General features: G+C 41.6%; 1 protein-coding gene and 1 pseudogene across 2 annotated transcripts in view; one reads left to right on the forward strand and one right to left on the reverse strand.

The window, feature by feature from the left end:
• Ankrd44 (ankyrin repeat domain 44) overlaps positions 1 to 22,761 on the reverse strand; it is a 188,621-nt gene that overhangs the window by 156,408 nt on the left and 9,452 nt on the right. The window lies entirely within an intron of this gene.
• On the forward strand, positions 8,535 to 9,302 carry LOC105980794 (annotated as a pseudogene).

The following is a 22,761-nucleotide window of genomic DNA, read 5'->3' on the forward strand; positions in this document are numbered from 1 at the left end:
GAGGCTGCAATGCTTGGTAAGAAACGTACGCATTATCCTGCCCATGTAATTGTAACTCCTCTGTACAGTATGTTCACAAATAAAATAAAATTAAATTAAAAAAAAGAAACGTACTCATTATCTTGCCCATGTAATTGTAACCCCTTTGTACAGTATGCTCACAATAAAAATAAATAAATAAAAGAGACATGGCAAATGAGTAATGGCAGAGGTGAGCTGTATTACAGTAGAAACTATTCAGTTCACTGAAGCAGTGGGTTATGAAAAATCAATCATAAGTACCCTTCAGACCTTAACCCAAACTAACAATGTGTTTCTACTATTGACGGAGAGTTGCTCATACCTACTTGCTAGTTAAGAACCCCAAAGATGGATAAGGATCAGGAGCTGAAGAATAAATGACAGAGTAACAATAATACCCTGTTTAATTAGTTCAAATTAGCCAGAAGGTTGTGATATATCTGCTGCCCAAGTAGAAGGCCACTCTATTTTACCATAATGGGGGTAGGACATGCAATGATAAAAGGAGGAGTTAGGTGACGGTTCGGAAGAAAAGAGAATGATGGCAATAAAGCAAATAATAATGAGTTCTAGGGCAATGTGAACCCTAGAGTGTCTAGAAAAAGAAACAAACTTAACATCATTATAAGGTACTTTTAGTTTATTTTTTCCAAAATGCCTTTTCATCCATTCTACTACTTAATCATAAAACAGCCCCACCAGGGATACACACATTATACAACAGTATTCTTAAGTCTCATTATCTTCATTTAGAAAAAGAGTTTTATCCCAGCAAAGCATTGAGCATCTAATTCTTAAGCATCAATTTGCTTACCCTAGACATCAAATTGATGATTAAGAATATATTTCCCAAGATAGTAATAGACTCAGATAGAGATTAGGCAAAGTAATTAAAACTACTTAAGACATGAAAGGCAAAGCCTGAGTGAAGGAAACATACTTTTATTAAAAAACAAACAAACAAAATTGCCAAGTATGGTGGACACACCTGTAGTTCCAGAATGCAAGAGGCTGGAGGACTGAGTCCAAGAGTTCAAGGCCAGCCTAGGAAATGTAGTGAGACCCCATGCAACATAAAAAAGAGGTAGGAGAATATATACTGCTGGGGGCAGTGCTAGCACAACCAGCAAATTATATTATAAATCACCTAACTGTGGCCTAAAAAGGATAAAAACTAGAGGAAGTCAAAAGGAAGAACGAACAAATAAGTATGGTAACTTAGCGATATGTTTTATAACTACTCGTTCAGCCATGTTTTCTAGATATAGACATTTACCTAGAAGGTATACTATGCCAGATACACTATGTAGATATTAGAGATGTATAACTGTAATCATCCAGTTCTGATATCAATTGCCAAATTTAAGATACTGCAGCAAAAATAATAACAGGGAAGTAGAAAATAGTTACATTTATGATGTCAAGTGACTTGTGAAATTTATCAAGTATAATAAATGTCTTAGTAAATTCTTTGCCAGATTCATCTAATTATGGACTTCCAGGACAGAAAGTCTCAACAGACTTAATTAATTAATTAATCTCTCTTGAACTGGGAAATAAAGGTATTTTGCTCATGACTCCATACAGTTCCTATTGGCTCCAGCTCACCTGAGAACTTTGGCAAACCTGGATCAGACTTCCAAGTCAGTCACAGAACATGGCCTACGTCTTACAGGATGACTTGGGGTAGTTCCTGGATGGAAATTAGAATCTCAGGCTAGAATTTACAGATTGAAGTGAAACAGATTCAACATGCAAAGGATGTTAGGTTTTCTAATTGGGACCAGGCCAGGCCCAGCATAACATTCAGACAAAATGGCTGGGCTTAAACATTCAAGCCATTTGCATCTATTCCCACGTTTTATCCAGGTGGTTTCTTGTGATTGACCATTATGTGGATTTTAGAACACCCACAGATACAAGAAGAAAATAACACAAATGCAATCACAGTCAGACTAACGCACCAGAACTGATCCATGAGCATAATTTCAAATGATTGTTCTGTATTACAAAAAGAGAAGTCCTTTTTCCATTACCTACTAGCTCCAATTCCAGAAAGCCCTTTTCACCCAGGTTCAGACACATGAGAAGAGAGATGATCCAGGTTCCTACAGGAAATAGAAAGCTAAGCCCTCTCTTTCTATGAATAGCCAAAGATACACACAGCCAGCTGGGGAAAGCAACATTTGCAGTACACTGTAGGGAGATCAGGCAGAGGAAGTTTCTGAGTCAACTGTTTACCAAAGAAGAAGAAGATAAAAGCGAATAGGGAACTTTAAGTATTCCTGCAGAAAGTGAGTCGGACATGGACTGAAAGGCTGTTCTGGCGCTAAAAATACTGTGCAGACAGACAGGCACACCCAAGTGTCTGTTCTGAAAATTAAGAATTGCTTTATCACATACTTTGGAAATTCTCCGCTAGAAGTGCATGCTCTACTTTGTCTTCTAAATATCCATCATACAACAACCACTCTCCTCTACATATGAATAGCTTACATACCAAGGCAGACTGATGTAGCAATATTAGGAGAATAAGCTCATGAACTCCAGAAGTTAATTTCCCATCTTCCACCCACAGTCCCCTTCAACTCAAAGCACCTAAAGAACAACTGACAAGTCGGGCTTCTGGAGCTTCATGCACAATTAAACAGAGATCACCAGACAAGTAGATGTCTGAAGAAACTGAACACAAACTGGAATCCTGGGAACTGTCTCAAATTACATGAGAAGAGCCAAAGCCACTGACCGAAGTGACACAGACTCAACATGAGAAGAATATTGGGTCTTAAGGTGAGGAACTAGAAAGGAAAGGGAAAGGAAAGAAAATTAATGTTATGCTTCTTTGCAAAAATCTCTGTATTTGCCTTCCATTTTTAACACCTCATAAAATACTTAGAAGTAATTCTGTGTCAAACTTACATGTGCCCACCAGCAAAACAACATGTTCACATTTTTCTATGTCTGCTTTTAAAATTGCCTTCAGGGTTAAAGGGCTATGGTCCAACAATGCAAACAGTTCAGAAAATAATGAAGAAAGAGAAAGTGTGTGTGTGTGTGTGTGTGTGTGTGTGTGTGTGTGTGAATGTGTGTGTGAGAGAGAGAAAAAGAGAGAGAGGGAGAAAGAGAGAGAGAGAGACAAAGAGAGATAGATACTGACAAACAGACACATGGACAGACAGAGATAAAAACAGTCAAGATGGATTGATTTTAGATCTTCACAGTTACACACAGTGTCCCAGTTCCTATCTCTGTATGGTCTCTGAGCATAAGTGGAGGGAGTTTCTCTAGAGCAGATACCAAGAAAAGGCAATACTTGATCCTACAGTTTATATATGTATTCTATTTTATTAGGTATTGCCAAGTAGCTTTTAGAAAGTTCTACTAATTTCTATTCCCACCAGTCAACTATTAGCTCCTTTTCTCAATACCCTTGCCAATATTCGATGTGCTATGCTTCATTCCTTTGTCAATATGATGTGTTCAACATGGTACATTCTGGTTTCTTCAGCTGCAAGCTGTGTGAGCATAGCTTTACCCATTACTGAATTCACAAAATGGCTGATTATGGGTGGTCCTAGAACTGGGAGTGTCTCACAACACAGTTCTTGGAGATAAAGAAGAGACATCTATTCACCTCAAGGGCAATCTCAATAAACTATGCCTCCTTGAGAACAAGCATCAGGAAAAAGATCACTAGAAATGCATGTGACCTTCATGAAATTGGACTTCCGAGGTCATTTCTCTAACCCAACCTCAATAGGCTAAGAGCTCCTTAGATTCTTCTCATAACACTTTGGCTTCTAAGAAGACTTCTAGAAGAATAGAGAAGGCAAGAAGAAGGCCTTCCCTTCCCTTACAAAATCTCAACCCCAAAGATGACACAGAGAAATAATAATCCATGAGAGTACTAAGCATTATATATATTTTTTCTGACTGGCTTTGCTTGCAAGTATTATCTTTTCTCTATTGAACTTACACATTCATGGAAATGAGTTTAAATGTATTTTGTTATATATACCAAATGATTTGTGAAAGTGATCTGCATATTAAAGTATGTAAAATCGAATAGATTTTTCCCTTGGATTATAAAATAATGACTAGAAAACAGGTTCCTAGAGATGAGGCTCCTGGGCCATTAGTTCTTGATGGCTCTAGATTTGAGGTCTCCAAGATCCCTTTCTAGGCACCCTGACCTCAAGCTGTTCAGATGCAGGCCCACCTCTCTGGCACATTAATGTCCACTTCCTCTAGATAGGGACATTGGTCAGCTCACACTCTGCAGGAGTCTGATGGCTTGAATAGCTATTCCTCCATCAGCCACCAGCTACATACTAGCCCCACAGTCATTGCTGTGCTTCATTCATGCTCAGTCACCATTAGTAAGCCAGCTAGGTAAATGCCTTAGACCACAGAATGTACTCTTACGTGGCATTTACCTCTCCACAATCTTCAACTTAATGTTCATCTTAAATCACACTCCCAAGAGGATATACTTACATTTTAAGCACAACTATTCTGATATGATTTCCCTTCCCGCCTTAGAAATGACAAGAGCTTGGACTTCATTTTCTGGATGTCAGAAGACCACACCTACAAAGCCCTATGACCTTTGAACTACTTCCTAGGTAAAGCCTTCTGCTGTAAAACCTTCCGTGCATCTTTACTCTGCCAAGATGACTGGCAGCAGTGCCAGTTGTCTAAAAGGCAAGTTTCAGATGGATGGTATGATGTTTTCAGACATGGCACAAAATGGCTCCCTGGAGAAGCAGGGACATTTGTCATAAAGACAGTGTTTATCTTAAAACAGAGAGTTCTTGGCTTGGAGTCTTGGAGTCTCTTAGAAGAGTCTATTTGCACTAAGTCTGAGTATCCTTTTGTCTGGAACTTCGCTGGCTTCCACCATACTGTTCCTACTCTATACTACAGGCTTCTGTGAAGAGACCCTCACAACAGCCTGCTTGCCCTGGCTTCTTCTGCCTCCCCCCACTTGAGTTGGGATGCAGACAGGTGGGGTCTAATTATTCATGTCTGAATCAAAGTAGTACCACATCTGATATACAGCCCACACTCAATAGATGTCTTGGAGCAATTTCAAAGTTGTATGACTTGACTTATTCTCTCTTAAAGTTTGTACCCCAAAAAGAAGACGATCTGCCTATATGAGGGTGCCTTCAGGTTTCTGCGTTGAGACAGAGAACTGTCATGGACAGGATCTGGATCCAGTGAGCACTATGTTTGCTCATGGCTACTAGCCTCCCCTAAACTTAACTGAAGAGAGGCAGCCCCTTCAGCCCATCATAAATGGTGGGGGTGGGGGGAAGGGGAAGAAGCTGGCCTTGCTTCCAGTCTCAACCCTTCAGCCTTTCTATCAATCATAGGCATGATTTACACCTTACTTTACCCAGGGAGGAAAACAGGATTGCTCAGAAGATGTTAACAGGAAGTCACAAGGATCGCTGCTCATCAGTGATGCTCACCAGCACTATACTATGAGGACATCCAGCTGTGCACTTCCAGTTTCTATCACAGCTCACCTACAATAGTGAGACCTAGAAGGTGCCATGAATGTGACATAAAGGGTGTCTAAAAAATGCCAGTTCCTAGGAAGCCAGTGGCTAGTCAAACCAGGACACTGAGACCTTTAGAAATGTGGACCATGTATGTCATCCTTGTCTGGCCCCCAACATGTACATGAAATGATTCAAGGCTCCCTCTGAAATGAAGCTACTTGTGTGAAATATGCCCAGTCATGAGAAACATGGATACTGGAACCGAGTCATTGAAATTAGAAAGAGCCATTGGTAACATTTATTATTAGGCCAGAGAAGGCCCGGAATAAGGATAAGGAGAACACTGCTTCTTACAGGACAGGGGTGAAGAGAGTGGCATCAGGGAGCAGTTTCACTCATGGTTAAGGAAGAACAACAAGAAAGGAAGCAGGGTCACAGGCAATCCTTCAAGAATTTCCTAGGATGAATTTCCCAAAGTGGCTGAGGTGTGCTGGGAGAACCCCGGATCTGGCATGTTGTCATTACAGGCAAGACCCTGAGTTCATAGGAAATTGAGTTCAGAGGATGAGAAGCTACTGCACTTCCTACCAGGCTGAGCAGGACTTTCCATATTCCTTGGGTCACAGGAAACCTGGTCTTTTTTTTTTTTTTTTTGGGTCCGGTCGTGGGGCCTGAACTCTGGGCCTGGGTGCTGTCCTTCAGCTCTTCAGCTCAAGGCTAGCGCTCTACCACTTGAGCCACAGTGCCCACTTCCGGCTTTTTTCTTTTTGCTTATGTGGTACTGAGGAATCGAACCCAGGGCCTTGAGCATGCAAGGCAAACGCTCTACCACTGAGCCACCTTCCCAGCCCCAGGAAACCTGGTCTTAGACACAGCCTGCTGTCTGGATAGCACGCTATGTCTGGATCACAGGTTCCTGTGGTGATTGACTACTACTCTTGGCCTCTCTCCTATAGGTAGCACAGGTCAAGGGTGTGGACTGAAGAGGAAAGGGGGTGGGGACAGCTGTTGTGTTCCTGGAGTTCCCAGGAACTGATGTTGGGCCCTTTGAGGGATGTTCTCTGAGGGATGGTCCATAGTTGTGTCTGGCAGGTTAGGCACTTCCCCCAGCTGGAGTGAAGTGCTGAGAAGAGCCCTTCCCTCCATAGCCCTGATTCCTTAGTGAGGAAAAAAGAAGCAAGGGAAGGCTCTGTGTCCACACTGAGAGAGAAGCACGCTGGGTGAGGGAGCCCTCCACGCCCTGCTGAGGGACCACAGGATCATAGCACCTCCAACTGCTTCTCTGCCAGCCCCACGACCCTGGCTTTCCCGGCATCATGCCTGTCTTAGTAACTATTTTAATGACCCCTAAGTTGTCTTACTTATTTGTGTGTGTGTGTGTGTGTGTGCGTGTGTGTGTGTGAATACAGGGCATCACACTGTCATCTGGCTTTTTCACTCTCTACGCTGGAGCTCTATCACATGAGCCATAGTTCCACTTCCAGCTTTTTGCTGGTTAACCAGAGATGGTCTCTCAGATTTGTCTACTGAGTAGCTAGAATTATAGGCATGAGCCACCAGAACCCAGATGTCTTACTTACTTTGAAGCCCAGTCCTAAACTTCCTCCCAGCCTTCCTCTGAGTTCCCTGCACTTGATTTGCACTTCATTTATTCTGCCTTGGTTTTTAGCCACCCTCTGGGAGTGGTGGTACACCCTAGGAGGCTCTGGAAGTTTCAAAGGTTCAAATTCAAACTCTAACCCTGATGTACAGTCATAGGACCCTGGGCCTTACCGAGCACTGTTCTCATCCAAATGAGAATAACAATATGATCTCGCTCTTAGGAAGTTGTGAGATGAAATAACACTCATAAAGATTTTGCATGGTTCCTCCCATGTGGTTAAGAATCCACCAATGTGGCCCATTAGGACTAAGCCATGTTCCTGCTCTCTCCAGAACATGCCCCATCTGGGAGGCTGACGGAAAGAGGAAGAAGGAACAGGGTTCAGCCAGAGAAGGGGAAGGATGAGGAGGACATCCCATCCTCGCCTCAACTAATTTCCAGCCTAATCAAGATGGGAGGAGGGAGAACACATGCAGATGCCAGCCAAACATTCTCCGTGATAGGGCCCGTGACTGGAGATGCACATGATCAGAGAACAAACTGGAAAGAAGCCAGTCACTGTGGGAGGGGGGTCACCTGACAAGGGAGCTGACTGGACAAGTCTCTCATCTTATTGAACAAAAAGCTAATCGCTGCCAGAGCCACTTGTAATTACTGGGGTGACAGAAAGGTAATGAGTACCAACCACCGTGAAAAGAGTCACATGAGGCTGCTTGGTTTCCTGCAGTGAGCCTGTGTAAGCTGCTAGGCCTGGAGACTGGTACGCAAGAGGTCCAAGCAAGAGGCCTTCTGAACACTAGATGCTCAGAAAATGCTGTTCTGTCTCTACAAGATGATGAAGAAACTCACCAGATGTCGGCATTTTTTAGGGAACAAACACCATAAAATATAATTTGTGGGGAGAATTATTGGTAAAATGCATTCCTGGCATATATAGTGTGAGGAACCATTCACCCTTAAACATAAGCAATAAAATAAATTTATTTATGTGTCAGCTTTTAACTCTGGGCTTCTTTATAGACACTACACTTAAAAACAACAGTGACAGCCAGGTGCTGGTGGCTCATGCCTGTAATCCTAGCTACTCAGGAGGCTGACATCTGAGGATCACGAAGATAGTCTGTGCAGGAAAGCCTTCACGAGACTCTTATCTCCAATTAACTACCACTTTGGGGCTCTGGCTCAAAGTGGTAAAGTACTAGCCTTGAGAAAAAGAGCCCAAGCCCTGAGTTCAAGCCCCATGACCAAAATAATAATAATAATAAATAGCAATGATACAGATTATTTATTCATTTGCTTAATTACTTGTTTATTTTGTAGTACTAAGGTTTGAATTCAGGGCCTCGAGCTCGTTAGGCTGGTGCTCTATCACTTGAGCCATACCACCAGCCCAGGTTTCACCTGGTTGATTGGAGATGGAGTCTAGCAAACGTTTCTTCCTAGGCGAGCTCTGAATGCTGTTCTTCAGATCTCAGCTATTAGAGTAGCTAGGATTATAGGTATGATGACTTGATGTACAAAATGAACCCAAGGAGTTTCCAATCCATTTTATCAAGAGGGGACAAGGGAGACACGTATATAAGTAAGAGCAACAAACATACATTTGAAAGTTCAAAAATCCTCCTTTACTCTTCAGCTTTTGTTTGCCATCATGGTTACTGTCCCTTCCAGAGCTTCCCAACATGTCTTCTCACAAGACTTTCAGAATCAAGCAGTTTCTGGCCAAGAAACAAAAGCAAAATCGCCCCATTCCCCAGTGGATTCGGATGAAAACTGGTAACAGAATCAGGTACAACTCCAAGAGAAGACACTGGAGGAGAACCAAGCTGGTCTGTAAGGAATTGCTTCAGATGCCCATACATTTATGCTCTACCATGAACCAGTCAAGCCGAAACATCAATACTGCCTGGACTGACAGTTGGGCATTTTTAAATTGATTTTTCTTTGGTTATTTTAATAATGGGCACAGTAATAAACATGTAATAAACATTACATTTGAAAAAAAATCCTCCTTTAGTCAAAACCAGGACTCAAAAATAGAACATCAAATCTGCCCACAGATCCTCTATTTGGCTGACATAGAGGTTTTCTAAGCCTAAATTGAATGCTGTTAATTCTGTTACTGGGGTCCTCAAAAGCACCCCCCACATACCCTGCATACACATCTTTCCTAGCACCTTTCTACACTGGCACTGCTTCCTGGACTTTTGAAATTTTAGAGTTGGCAAGCTGGAAAGGTACTTTTCCTCTTAATAAAAATAACCTTGCACTGTATTTGATGTTGGTATAATTTGTGGAGAGGAAGGGAAACAACAAATTGTTTAAATAGGGATACAGGTGGACCCATTGCAACAATGAGATGTACAAATCGTTATGTTGAAAAACGAACTTTACAACTTTGGCGGGGAGAGGGGGGTAAGGGGGGTGGGGGTGGGGGAGGAGATGGAAAGGATGGGAAGGGGAAACAAAGGAGGAGGCAACAATGCTTGATAAGAAATGTACTCATTATCTTGCCCATGTAATTGTAACCCCCCGGATGGTATTTTCAAAAAAACAAAACAGCTTGCTGTTTTGTGCAAAAGCAGATCAATTTGAACTCCATGCACCGAAATCCAAAGAGGTTCTGAGGCAGGGTGTCATGCCTTAAGTATCATGGGCAGCTTTTGATGTCAAGCATTGGGATGGGTTCCAGGGATACCAGATGAATGAGTAGGAATCCCTGTTCTAAGGGCTTAAGATACTTTGTTAGACTGGGCAAGAGTTATTTGGCTCATGACTCTGGTGGCTGGAATTTAAAAAAAAGCCTCATGCCACTATCTGGCTCCCTCACAAATGATAGAGAAGTAGAAAGAGGATCAGATACTATAGAAGTAGCCAAACACGTAGGATGTGCTCTCTTCGTATCTGTTCTCTCTTGTGAGAACGAATTGAGTCATAGGACACCTAAGCATGAATCCACTCATGAGGGCAGAACTCCCATGACCTAACCATCTTTCAGCAGGCCCCACCTCTTAAAGGTCCTACCACCTCATCACCAGCCATCTGGGAATCAAACTTACAGCATGCAAACTGTTGGGAGACAAACCACACCTAAACCAGGGCAGACACTGAAATGCCAGAGGCATCAAATGGAAAGTGAGGGGCATTAAAAAGAGGCTGCTGCAAATGAGAATCTGTCCAGAAAGTTAAACTTTGCTGATTGTAGACAACAAATCAGTTCTTTAGAAAGAACCATCCTTAGAATAGAGAAGAATTATTAGCATTGATTGGGCTTTCTATATGTACTGCAGTCTGCTCCTAAGCATTTTGTTTGGACTATGCTCAGACTGGGTAGGAACTATGACATGTATACATCTTATACAGAAAACAAAGAAAACAGAGGCACAGAAAGGTTAATGACCTAGACCAAGTTTACACTCTGCTGATGGAGCCACAGCTGGAAGCCAGGCAGGCTGACCCCCAAGTTCACAGTCTTAGCCACTGTTCTACGCTGCATCCCATAATAACTCACTATGTGGTGATCTAGACCTCTTGAATCCTTTATGAACCTAAATTTTTTTTCTTTCTAGTTCAAGGCTTATCCAGCCAATTCTTGCATAATATTTTCTTTTTATCCTAAAGGAGATTACTTTCATCTGAGAACTAGAGTATAACATGGTTAAATGACACTCCCAGTTTTCAAGCTGGTAAAATTAATAATGTGGCCTTTCCCATTTATAAGTCAGTCCCTGGTGAGCTTAAATACTATGAACTAATACCCCAAACTATGATGAGAAAACGTTTTCCTTGGCAATATGTGTGCACAATAATGTTTTAAAAGCAGTAGCAACAAGGTGCAAATGTAAGAGTATGACATGTACCTTTGGGCAGTGTCAACTACATTAGCAAAAAACAAAAGGCAAACAAAAATAAACTTTTTATCATACATAAATTCAGTCATTCATAAAATTCATAGGCTATTGTATTATATTTCATACTCAATAAGATGCATACAAATATGATTTTAAAATATTTTAAGAGATTAACGTGCACATTCTATTCCACCAATTGACCATCTTGTATCCTTCCCATTGTGTCTACTCTCTCCATTCTGGAATCTACCACCTGAACTCACAGAGCTTATCTAACTCAGACGAGGATCTTCTAATCATTGAAGACCTCCCAAGCCTGCAGGAAGAATAATTTCTTAAATTGTTTGCAACTCTGAAAATAGAACAATGAAATCTGTGGAAATTGTTTGGGGAAAGGGCAAAGAGGGAGTGAGATTGATTGGAATATACTGTATACATGTATGAAAATGTAACAATGAAATCCCCACCCCCTCCTAATCTTAAAAAGAATAATTTCTACACTGAAAGGAAATGCTGCGTTGTTACTTTGTGAGTAAAGTCCACCAGAATGCATTTGAGAGCAGAAGTCTCTCTTTAAAAAACCTGTGACCAGGCAATGTTGTTGCAGGTCCTAGCTTACACACACACATCCTCCAATTATCTGATAAGCATGGACTATGCTTGGTTGCTCCACCTGTCAGGGCTGGGCAAGTGAAAGAGATTGGAAAAATACTAGTTAACCATGCAACTGGCTCACAGGCAACGTGAGAGGATAATCTCCATCATCTTGTTTAATGCAAAATGGCAAGCTCTTCCCCTGTAACTAGGCCTTTTCCCTGAAGATCCCATTTTCTCAGAGGCAACACGCTGAGCACAGTAATCCCTTCTCCTCCAGCCCTCAATTAAGCTAACTATGAATTTGGCTACCTGTCCTACATAATTCCCAGAGAGCTAAGATCTTTGCAATGATGGCTTATTTTTAGAGCCCTAGGCTGTCAAGTCAGAAGTTCAACTACAAAGGTGCTCATATCTATAACACTAGCTATTCAGTAGGTAGAGACGGGCGGACTAAAGTCCAAGGCTGGCCTGGGAAAAGGACAAGGCTGTATCGGAAAGTTAATTCAGAAGAAGGAGGAGAAAGAAGAGTAAGTTATTCAAGTGCACAATGGCTGCCCTGCAGAGAGGAAAAACCAGACACAGAAGAGGCCACGTGTAGGTGTTTCGGCTGACACATCTCCAGATGTTTCCAGCTGCCATCTGCTGAGTCACACAAACAAGCCAGTCCAGTTGACACAGCAGATCCTACTATACCCTGTCTGAACTCTTACCCTGCCCAAGCTGTCATCATAATGGAATAGCTGTTCTATGCCTCTACATTTTGAGGTGGTTTGTTACACAGCAATAGTAACATTTTCTGAGAATCTAAAGTGCCCTCTGACTTATCACAAAAACATGTTATGCTTAGCATTCAATGGCCTCATTTATACTCTAATGCAAGGCAGTCGCTGACTGATGCACAATATCTAAGGAACTCTACCAACAAGAGTATTTATTAAATCCCATCATCATTTCTATCAAACAGCCAAGTACTATAATTACAGAATAGTGATGACAATGGTCACTTCACTCTTCTCTTAAAAGCAAGGTTGGCTCTGTCTCTTCTCTCAGAAATGAGTTGGCTCACAGGATCATTGAATTATTTCTCCGCCTGCTGCCTTTCCCCATTTCCTCTCTATTGCTCAGCCAGAAGCCGTGCTTAGCATGCCTCTCTTCCTCGCCTTTCACATTTAATCCATCATCAAATCCCCCGTGATCTTCCTTCATGAGTTACCGCCTAGCAATCTGTGTCTTCCTGTCCCCTAGCAGATATTCAAAACCCACTGTGGGTGATACCTCTTCCCCAGGGCTCATGAGTACATACTAGCCTAACCACTTGTACTCTCTCCCAGCCTCCTTCCTTCTGATGATCTCCCCAAAGGACTCATAGCTTCTCTTCTTCCCATCACAATCCTTCCTTCACAGGGCACCCAGTGACTTGCTAAAATATTCAGCAGAATATCTGCATTGACGTGAAACTTGATTCTTCATTCAGCTCAGTTGGCCCAGCCCGTCCTCATCTCCAACTTTCTTCCCACCCCACCTCCCCTCCCCTTTACTTTTCTCCTGCCACAGTGACCTTCCTCCAGTCCCCCAAATTACCAACCCTCCTCCTCTCGTTCTCCAGGAACTTTGCTCATGTCTTTATCTACCCTGAAACATTTCCCCAATTATTCATGGCTCCTGGAAGTGCATAGCCAGTCTCAGCTTGAACATCCCTGCCACCTCAGAGAGATCTTTCCTGAGTACCTTCAGTTAGTGTCATAGCAGTCTTCTCAACTTATTAGTCCCAACTGATCTACTTCCTTTGCCTGTTTACTGCCTGTTTCTCCACTACTCTATAGGCTCCTGAAGCCAGAACTCAGATCTATATTCAACACCACTGCATGTCAGCCTCTCTCCTGCAGCCTGGCATGTAGCAGGCTCCATCATATGTGTTGGATGAGTACATGATATCTTCTACCCAACTACAGAGTATTTGTTTTATTTCTGGTTAACGATGTGCCACAAGGTCTCAAAGTGGGATCCCCATCAACAGAACATATTTGAAATGCAGATTCCCAAGACTTCCCTGTGCCTACCCTATTAGAAACTCAGTGAGAGGCAGGGGGCTTATGAAGGTCAGAAATCCATGTTTTAATAAGCTTCCCAAGATTCCAATGCACATTCAAGTTCAAGAAGCAACTGCCAGAGACAGCTTATACCACTATGTCCCAACGTTTAGTTCATTGGTTTTGAGAGATGGTCCAAGGTGTTGGGCCAAAATTTTTGAAAACACAAGAAAAATGGTATTAAACATCAAGTGCTGTGGAGAAACACCGTGTCCAAGAGAGTTAAATTGATTTCTTTATGAGCAGGAGTCTCTCAGGGCCTCTTATGTGGCCATGTGGCTTATAAATTATTAAAACATGAAGAAAATTTGTGAAAGAGCTTTCCAAAATTTGTTTGGCCACAAAATCCCTATTTTTCCCCTTCTAAACCCTTGTCAGACTTGTTCTGAATTCAGAAACACACTGTGGAAAGTGCTGTCAAAACGCGTTCTTGTGTACAGGAAACCTTCCCTCCACCACTCCAATTCATCATTCCTGCAGCAGTGGTAACAATGCAAGCCACTGGCTGCATCTGCCTTTAGCTTGTGTCCCTTTGTCTTTTTTAACTCCTTAGAGATGAAAATAAGTGCAAATATTAAGCATATACATATATATAGAGAGAGAGATAGCTTTTTACTGACTCTTAAATCACTCACACATACAAAAGAAATCTGATATTTGTCAAAGCCTAAAATGTGTACAGAGGCAAATACGGAGAGACAAGCAACTAGGGGCAGTCTCAAGTTGAACTGGAAGAGAAGCAGCATTTGTCCTGTAATGGTGTGGGCAGCTGTGAGATTCCCTACTCAATTCCTCTAATGAGCATCAAGAACCAGCTTCCCTGGACTCTGGGAGAGCCTTGGTTGGCTTCCCCAGTTTAATGGGGTGGGTGGAGATTCCCTGAATGATGGAGAGACACACTGTGTAAGTGACTGAAAAATTACCGGCCCCAGCAGACAATCAGCAACCTTGAGAAGGCTGAGCCAGCTTGGAAAGAGGAAGCTAAAATATTCATGTCCAACATCCAGTGTTTACTTAATCAAGGCTAATGATTAGCTTCTTAATGAAATTTTACAAGCTTGGTTGAATACAAAAAAAATTTGCTTCTCCAAAAACAAATAGGTCTGTTTACATTATAACCAGCCATCTGGCACCTAGAGGACCCAACCCTCCGGAGGCAGAGGCGGATCTGAACAGCACCTTCTCACCTTTCTGTGGAGATGAAGGTGGTTTAAGAGTAGGGAGACATGGATTCCAGCAAGTTTGGAATAATAATGCCACAGCCTCTGACATAAATTTCGGGCAGCTGTGCTAAGCAATAGAGACCCCCATGACAAGGTTGCTCGTGGAGTTCATGAGATTCCATGTCTTCTTGGGAGGGCTTTCAGGTGGCAGCTAACTGGAGCTACTTTTGCATTTCAGCAGGCTGTTCACTTAGGTCAAATTCAACAGAATAAAACAAAAGGTGCTAGTAGCTCACACCTATAATCCTAGCTACTCAAGAGGCTAAGTTCTGAGGATTGTGGTTTGACCTGGGAGCCCGAGCAGGAAAGTCTGTAAGATTCTTATTTCCAATGAACCATCAAAAAGCCAAGCTGGGTGCTGGTGGCTCACGCCTGTCATCCTAGCTACTCAGGAGGTTGAGAGCTGAGGATCGCAGTTCAAAGCCAGCCCAGGCAGGAAAGCCCATGAGATTCTTATCTCCAGTAAACCACTCAGAAAACCGGAAGTGGTGCTGTGGCTCAAGTGGTAGAGCTCTCACCTTGAGCTGAAGAACTGAGGGACAGTGCCCAGGCCCAGAGTTCAAGCCCCATGACCAACCCCACACACACAAAAAAAAGCCAAAAATACAGCTGTGGTTGAAGTAATAGAATGTTAGCCTTGAACAGAAAAACAAAAGGGAAGGGACAGCACCCATTCTCTGAGCTCAAGTACAGATGTGCGCACACACGCATGTGAACACACACACACGATTCAATATGACAGTGAAGGATGATTAGGTAGGACATAGATAGACCTTTAGGAAAATGCAGCTGTAATTATACATCTGTCAAGATCTGTAGATTGTTCACCACCAAGAAAGAACCCTAAGTTCAACCATGCATTTGGGGTGATATTGGAAGTTCACTGATTACAACCAATATACCACAGTGAGTGGGGGAGAAAATGCTGAAATTGTACATGTGGTGCACTCAGGACATAGTCATTTTTTTCTACTTTTTGCCATGTGAATCAAAAATGCTCTCAAGGTGAATGGATAAAGAGAATGTGGTATACACACACACACACACACACAATGGAATTCTACTCATGCATTAGAAAGAATGACATTGTACTTACCACTTGTATGGAAATGGACTTAGAAAAAAATATATTAAGCAAAGTAAGCCAGACCCAGAGAAACATAGGTTGCATGGTTTCCTTCATTTGTGGTAGCTAGAATGTGCCTATGAATCTACAAGTAAACACACTGCATGGTAAGCAAGTAGTTACAAATGAGTTAATTGGAGTATAACAGAATCTATAAAGAGCTCAAATCCTATAATTCTTAAAAAAAAAAGACTAAATCAATATCCAACAAAATAAGTACCCAGAAATGGGTACTTGCAAGAGAGGAGGGTGGGTCAAGGGGAGAGGAGTAGAAGAATGAAGGGGAAGAAGGAATGCAGGCAAGAATTCATTGTCTAGACCCCAGAATTGAGAAATATAAAGGAAGAGCAGGGTCAAAGAGGGGGGATTAACATGCTGAAGGGAAAACACAGATAGAGGTGCATTGTACACATAAACTGCTTTGCTAAATGGCAAAAGAATTCCATGCATAACCTAACATTAAGATAAGGAAGGCAAGGGGTGGGTTGGAGGGGTGGGTGAGACGGCTGAAAGGGACATTGATCAAGATGCACTGTATTCATAAACTGCTTTGGTGAATAGCAACTCCTTTGTACAACTACTTAAACATAATAAAAATATTCAAAAATAAAATGCTCTCAAAATCGTCTGTTTTAAGAAAAAAAATCAATCAAATGTATTAGTTGTATTTAATAGGAGGTTGAGAAAACATCAATTGCTCAGAATAGAAATCATTATCCAACCAGGCACCAGCAGCCTCATGCTTGTAATCCTAACTACTCAAGAGGCTGAAATCTGAGCATCATGGTTTGAAGCCAGAAGTTTTAAGAAGAACATGAACTGTGGCTCAAGCACAGAGCAGTAGCCTTGAGCAAAAAAAGCTCAGGGACAGTGCCCAGGTCCTGAGTCCAAGTCCCAAAACAAAACAAGACCAAAAACCACTATCGCTATCTACCATTATCATTACTGTTACTAACATTCTCACGTTTTCACATTGTATTCTCTGCAGCTTGAAGAAAGTAATGATAAAGATGCTGCGTGTGCTTATGCATCTGCAGACACTTGCCCCCTGGCCTCCCTAAGCACTGCCTGAATGTATTCCCTGAGGGCTGCAAAAATGCTGGCCTCACAGAGAATGCGTTGATGGGTCATTCCAACTTCCATCACAGCACTGATTTCCTTTGTCATCTTGCTTTATATGTCTGTTGTACCCAACTATGATCCAAAGGGCAGGAGCCCTGTCCAGCTCATCACAGAGTAATGTTTGACAGGAACATGACAGTGCTCAATTAATGTTGCTGACAATTAAGCAGATCATGTAACAATCACACGTATTTTAAACACAGTTTCTAAGTATGCTAATAGATCCAAGGAAAAATACTAATCAAAATCAAACTTATTAATTTGTCTGAGAATAACCTGCTTTTAAATTGTTGCGTGGCTATCATCTAACTTTTTTTTTTTTTGAGGTCCAGTCGTGGGGCCTGAACTCTGGACCTGGGCGCTGTCCCTCAGCTCTTCAGCTCAAGGCTAGCGCTCTACCACTTGAGCCACAGCGCCACTTCTGGCTTTTTTCTTTTTGCTTATGTGGTGCTAAGGAATCGAACCCAGGGCCTCCGGCATACAAGGCAAGCGCTCTCCCACTGAGCCACCTTCCCAGCTCTGACTTAACTTTAAGAGCAAAATATTCAGCCCCAAGATGGATTTCTCTAAGTAAAACATAAAATAGAGTTATTGATGTTATCTCTCCAGGGAAGTTTCACATTTAGCTAAAGACTACTGAGTCATTTAAAACTATGGGTGATAAAATCTTCCTTAACATTTTCAATTATACCTATAATTATCTACAAAACCCTTTCTAAATAATACATTTTCCTCTAGTAATAATTTTTTAAATAGAAAGCTCAAGAAGAGGATATTTGGGTGTGTTCTGAAGATAAACCAGTAAAATCAGATGTCTCCACCATTGAGAATCTTATTGGAAGTCAGTTTTGAATATTACACTGGGAAAACTTAATATATTTGTTCTCTTGTTTCATTTGCTTGGGGAAAAAAGATATCTATCATGTCTTTCTAATATAGGAGAACAATACAATAAAACACATCATTTATTTCTGAGGAAATTCTACTTTTTAAAGTACCAAGAATAAAATCACAATTCCTTGAAAAAGGACTGAACGCATTCAATGAAAAAGAAATTTTATAACTAAATGTATTTAATGGTTCTGAGTAAGAACTCACTCTCTAAAACTACCATTTATAATGACTTTTAAGACAAAATGATTTTTATTTTATGAACATCACTATATGGTTCCAACTCATTTTAAGTGCACAATTCAATAAATTTTCAAATGTATTATTTGTGGTAAAATGCATATAACATAAAACTTTCCATCTTAATCACTTTTCTAACCCATTTTTTTTTTAGAACTGGTACCATTCTTACCATAGGTCAGGCTTGAAGCCCCAGAAATAAACATGATAGAGCTGTGATTAAAATGTTTTATCAAGGGGCTGGGAAGGTGGCTCAGTAGTAGAGTGCTTGCCTTGCATGCCTGAGGCCCTGGGTTCGATTCCTCAGCACCACATAAGCAAAAAGAACAAAGCCGGAAGTGGCGCTGTGGCTCAAGTGGTAGAGCACTAGCCTTGAGCTGAAGAGCTGAAGGACAGCGCCCAGGCCAGAGTTCAAGCCCCATGACCGGACCCCCCAAAAAAATGTTTTATCAAGAATAAAGCCAAGCACAGGTGGCTCATGCCCATAATCTTAGCTACTCATGAAGCTGAGATCTGAGTATCTCAGTTCAAAGCCAACTGTGGCAGAAGAATCTTTCAGACTCCATTTTCAATTAACCAGAAAAATGCTAGCATACGTAGCTCAAGTTGTAGAGTGCCCATCATGGAAAGCAAGATGAACAAGAATGCAAGTTCAAGTCCTGGCACCAATTCCTCAAATAAATAAAAAGAAAATAAGGAAAGGAAAAGATAAAAGGAAAATAAGAACCATTGGGCACCGGTGACTTATGACTGCAATCTTACCTACTCAAGAGACTGAGATCTGAACACTGCAATTCAAAGGCAACCTCAGGCAGGAAGTCTATGTGACTCTTATCACCAATTAACCAATGAAAAAACTAGAAGTTGCCGGGCACTGGTAGCTCACGGCCTGTAATCCTAGCTACTCAGGAGGCTGAGATCTGAGGATCACAGTTCAAAGCCAGCTGGGGCAGGAAAGTTCTTGAGACTCTGATCTCCAATTAACCACCAGGAAACCAGAAGTGGCGCTGTGGCTCAAGTAGTAGAGTGCTAGTCTTGAGCTGAAGAGCTGAGGGACAGCGCCCAGGCCCAGAGTTCAAGCCCCACAACTAACACAAAATAAAAAGAAGAAATTACTTTTGAAAAAGAAATTATTATAATCTAAGAAATTATCAAAAATTATAAAAAGGAAAAAAGATACATAGATATAGATTTTGAGGAGGGGTGCTAATTCTAGAACAAAAGAAGCTCACAGATAGAGACCAAGCTCTGAGTTCAGGCCCTAGGGCCCTCAACACACACACACACACACACACACACACAGATTAGGAGACAGGATGTAAAATGCTTTTCAAGTGGAGTATCCAGAGCAGGTGACTGCATAGCCCATTTTGTTAGGGGTCCTGGAGATATTAGAGCCAAGAATGCCCAACCATTACATCTATGCTTGCTAAAGGACTAGCTTGCCCACCCACCTGCTTTATCTGTCTATCTGTTTGTCTGTCTATCTATCTATCTATCCATCATCTATCTACCTATCTACCTACCTACCTACTTACCTATTTTTGCTTCCCCCCCCCAAAAAAAAAACCTGCCTGTTCAAACACTGACTGTCCTCTGGTTGAAAGGCACAAGGTAAGGAGATGAAGAGCCAATCCAGCAAGTCTATTTTAAACAGGAGAGAAGGCAGGAAAACAAAGCAGGTGAGGACACAAGATCTAAGTCAGTCTGAAGCTCTGAGGACTAGACAGAGTGAGCTGAATGGAGCGACAGTCACATGACATCGGTACCATAGACTGCAGTGTCACCCTCCCCTCCCCTCCCCCCCCCAAAGGGAGATGGCATCTTAGTGATGCTTTGTGCAAAGTGGGAAAAGGTCACAACTATGTTATTCCCGCAAGACCTTTTTTTTATCTTTTAGATAACTCCCACAAAACCTTTTTTTTATCTTTTAGATAACATAAATCAACTAAGAAAATATGTAAGGCAGAACAGGAGTGTTAACTCTAGTGCTATGTCTGCAACAAGTACTTAATAAATACTTGGTGCAGGGAGGAATGTCCATGAGGTTGCACTGTGACCCCGTTACAAAATGCTGCTGCTGTTGTTTTTTAATTCAGAGCAACTCCTAAGCACAAAAGGCTATCACATACCCTACTGACGGCAGACTACTGATTTGCCCCAACATTTTTTGTTCTTTCATCATAAAAGCCCTAATTTTTAACTGAGCACATGATATGGCTCTGGAGATAATATCTAAAAGAAATTTGGAGAATTTTACTTGATTTTTTACTCTAATCAAAATGAGTAATTATTTTCTCATCATTTCAGATATGAAATGTGGCTCAGATCATAACATTAAAAAGACCTTCGCTCTTGTGATCCATACACATTTACAGTAAAGGGACAGCTACTCGCCTACCTCTAGAAATTCCCCGCCAAGGGGAAGGCATGATTGTAGGAGAAAAGCACTGTCCTGTCATGGCAGCAGCTCCCGCCCACTACGCAGGCCCCAGCTCACGTGAGGAGGTTTCTCTACGATAAAATACAGGGACACCCATGCCTGGCGCTACGAGCGTCAAGCCCTGAGCCCTTGAAATAGGGTCTTACTCAAACAGAGAGAACTCTGTAAGTCAGATCCTGATGCCAAATGTGAACAGCCATAGCTGGCTTGTTGACTTGTATGTGTGTTTACATACACGTTTGTTTTCCTCATTTATAAGCATAATACATGGTCAATGTGAAGCATTTTATTTTTTTTCAGTGTGCAGTTTTTTTGTTTTGGAGGGGGTTGTACGTTTTTTATTATAAAAATGCTGTACAGAGGGGTTATAGTTACATGAACGAGGTAATGAGTACATTTCCTATTACGCATTGTTACCATCTCCTTTGTTTTCCCCCTACCATCCCTTCCCTCCCACCTCCACAACTACCCCCCCCAACCGAAGCTGTAAAGTCGGTTTTCAACATAATGTTTTGTACATCTCATTGTTACAATGACTCAACCTGTATTCTTATGTAAGCATTTTGTTTTTTCCCTTCCTCTCCCAGAATTAGAGAAGTGTATATACAAGATGCAGGGCACTGACATCAAATATAGTGAAAATACCATGGGGGAGGAACATACAAAGAAACAAAAAAAAATCACATGGTACATTATAAGTACGTTAGAAACAATAGCAAGAAAGAAAAAAGATATTTGTGAAGCAGTTTAATAATACAAAGAAATAAAGAAAAAGAAAAATCTCACTACCCAGTCAACTATAATGATTCTTTTGGAAAATATTTTTTTATTTAAACTTCTTGACATACAAACACACACACACACACACACACACACACACACACGTGTATATATATGCTAAGACTGTTTCATTTAAAATGAGTGGCCGGGTGCTAGTGGCTCATACCTGTAATCCTAGCTAATCAGGAGGCTGAGATCTGAGGATCGTAGTTCAAAGACAGCTCAGGCAGGAAAAGTCCATGAGACTCTTGGGTTTTTTTTTTTTTTTTTTTGCTTGTTGTGGGGCCTGAACTCTGGGCCTGGGCGCTGTCCCTCAACTCTTCAACTCAAGGCTAGCGCCCTACCCCTTGAGCCACAGTGCCACTTCCGGCTTTTTCTGCTTATGTGGTGCTGAGGAATCGAACCCAGGGCCTCATGCATGCAAGGCAAGCAATCTACCACTGAGCAACCTTCCCAGCCCAGTCCATGAGACTCTTATCTCTGATAAATCACTTAGAAAACTGAAGTGGTGCTATGGCTCAAGTCGTAGAGTGCAAGCCTTGAGCTGAATTGCTGAGGGACAGCACCCAGGCCCAGAGTTCAAGCCCCGAGACCAACCAAAAAAAGAAAAAAATACTCTGAGTGAAGATGTTGCCTTTCAGAAAACATATGTAATAAGGACAAATTAACACAAAAGACTACTTTTAAAAAGCAGCATGAAATAACCAAAATAAATTATTGCAATATATTTAAGAAATTACTTACTGGCTACTTCTAATTCCTTAACATTATAAACCACTCATCAGCTTCTATTCAGATTGGTCAGTTACCTCCTTCAGGTAAACCCAACCTAGAGAGCAAAGACTCATAATGAGTGAGATCAGATTTTTGTCTTTGTTCATCAAGTGGGTTAAGAACGACCATGAGCACATGCAGAAAACTAAAAGTGGACCCCAGCCTATCACCATGCACCAACATCAACTCAAAATGGATTAAAGACCTTAACATTAAACCTGAATCTCTGAAACTATTACAGGACAGAGTAGGAGAGACACTTGAACTAATAGGCACAGGAAGGAACTTCCTGAACAGAGTCCCAGGGTCACAACAAATTGGAGAGAGATTTGACAAATGGGACTACCTTAAAATAAAAAGCTTCTGCACAGCTAAATCTATCGCAACCAAGCTAGAAAGACAACCAACTAATTGGGAAAAAATATTTACCAGCAATATATCAGACAAGGGGTTAACATCCTGTATATACAGGGAACTCAAGAAACTAATC

The sequence above is a fragment of the Dipodomys ordii genome, unplaced genomic scaffold, assembly GCF_000151885.1.
Source record: "Dipodomys ordii isolate 6190 unplaced genomic scaffold, Dord_2.0 Scaffold1, whole genome shotgun sequence".
NCBI lineage: Eukaryota > Metazoa > Chordata > Mammalia > Rodentia > Heteromyidae > Dipodomys > Dipodomys ordii.